The sequence below is a fragment of the Octopus bimaculoides genome, chromosome 12 (genome assembly GCF_001194135.2).
Source record: "Octopus bimaculoides isolate UCB-OBI-ISO-001 chromosome 12, ASM119413v2, whole genome shotgun sequence".
Taxonomy (NCBI): domain Eukaryota; kingdom Metazoa; phylum Mollusca; class Cephalopoda; order Octopoda; family Octopodidae; genus Octopus; species Octopus bimaculoides.
The window spans coordinates 33,951,345-33,953,575 of record NC_068992.1 but is presented as its reverse complement, the minus strand read 5'-3'; positions in this window follow the sequence as shown (position 1 = coordinate 33,953,575).

The following is a 2,231-nucleotide window of genomic DNA, read 5'->3' as shown; positions in this document are numbered from 1 at the left end:
CACACACACACACACACACACACACACACACACACACGCAAACACACACACACACATCAGGTAATGAGAAAGCAAAGAAAATGAAACGAGGACAAATTTTAACAATGGTGTTAATAGCTTATTGTTTAAAAGGAAAGGAAAGAACTTTTGACGTTTCTGATGTTTGTCCTTCATCAAAAACTAAAAGGACAGGAAAGAAACAATTAAAGGAGGAAAGGTGATGGGAAAAAAAGAAAGAAAAAGTTTAGGGATCAGCTATAAATGTAGTTCTATGGGGAAGAGTTAGGTGGAAAGAAGGTGTGTACATACATAGAAGGGTATCTGTATATAGGAATAGGTTTAGGGGTAGGTGTGTAAGGAGTTCATATGTTTTTTTTAGGTACTGGAAATGTGCAAGTGTTGGAATGTGGTGGTGTGGGATTGTGGAGTGTAGGAGGATGGTGTGTAGATGTGATTGTATTGTAGGTGAGAGGAGGGTGTTGTAGAGTGAAAGGGAAGGTAGTGAAAACACTGAAGAAAACAGTAAAGTTAATGAGTAAATATATATGTGTATGGTAAATACTAATGGTTATATATGTCACTAATTTAGATCCATTTGTGTGTTAATAAAGTGCATTAATAAAGAATTATCCTATAAAATCTGTACATCACTTCAAACAATCTATAAATACACACACACACACACACACACAAATATATGCATACATTTGTTGTTGGCACTCCGTCGTTTACGACGTCGTGGGTTCCAGTTGATCTGATCAACGGAACAGCCTACTCGTGAAATTAATGTGCAAGTGGCTGAGCACTCCACAAACACGTGTACCCTTAACGTAGTTCTCGGGGATATTCAGCGTGACACAGTGTGACAAGGCTGACCCTTTGAATTACAGGCACAACAGAAAGTAAGAGTGAGAGAAAGTTGTGGTGAAAGAGTACACCAGGGTTTACCACCATCCCCTGCTGGAGCCTCGTGGAGCTTTAGGTGTTTTCGCTCAATAAACACTCACAACACCCGGTCTGGGAATCGAAACCGCGATCCTATGACCGCGAGACCGCTGCTCTAACCACTGTGCCATTGCGCCTCCACATGCATACATACATACATACATACATTATCATTCGTGCTACAAAAAACATATGGCTACATGCTAGGCTCTGCAACTTCAAGAAATATTAACGTAACTTATAATTTCTTTGTGGATGACCTTAAGATTCATGCTAAAAATGTTAACAATGCCAAAAGACAACTGGAATTAATAACATTATTTTCAGCTGACATGGGAATGAAATTTGGCCAGAAGAAATGTTTTTATTTAATTGTTGAACAGGGAAAGTCAGTCACTGAGACACAAAACCTGTGCATCAATGGTCTCATTATCTCTCCTGCCCCACACAAAGAACCTTGTCATTGATGAAAATATATCATACCAAGGTGCTGTGAATAAAGATAGAGTAACCCAAGAATATTATACCAGACTAATAAATATGACAGTCCAAACTCTCCTCTTACAACAAGACAATATCCCACAATGCATTTGCAGTACAAGGGCTGATTCCAATATTTGGTATACTTGACTGGTCTGTAGAAGAAATCTGCTCCATAGACATTAAAACCTGCAAGATTCTAGCATCAACTGGAAATCTCCATAAAAATAGTGATATCAACAAGCTCTACCTAAGATGAAATAAAAGAGAAAGGGGCTTGAGATCAGTGCAGACAGCCTTTGAATGTTGCATAGTCTCTCTCAGTGCAAGTATAACAGGCTGGATATTGTAGTTTGAGACAGTTGTCCTGCTGATATGAATATCTCTTTGAAAATCAAAGGGAAAGAAGATAACTATGGACAACTATGTCCAGGTTACAAATTTACATTTATACCAATAATAACTGGAGCACTTGGTTCTGCCTAACTGTCATTCTGGATATGCCTGGCTTTTCAGAGAAAGAAATCAACCGACCAATTCGTACATTACAAATACAATCTGCAAGCAGAACAGTAAAACTATGCAAGACTTTTCTCAGGTCTAAAATGTGACATTTTTTCCGTTGGCTACATTCAGAAGATGGAGCTTTGCATCTTTGTTAGAAACCAGCTCCTTCTTCTGAGGAAGAATTTAAATGATTAAATACATACATGCATACATACACACACACACAAATACACACACACACATACACATGCACACACACATGCACACTCACACACACGCGCACACACACACACACACAC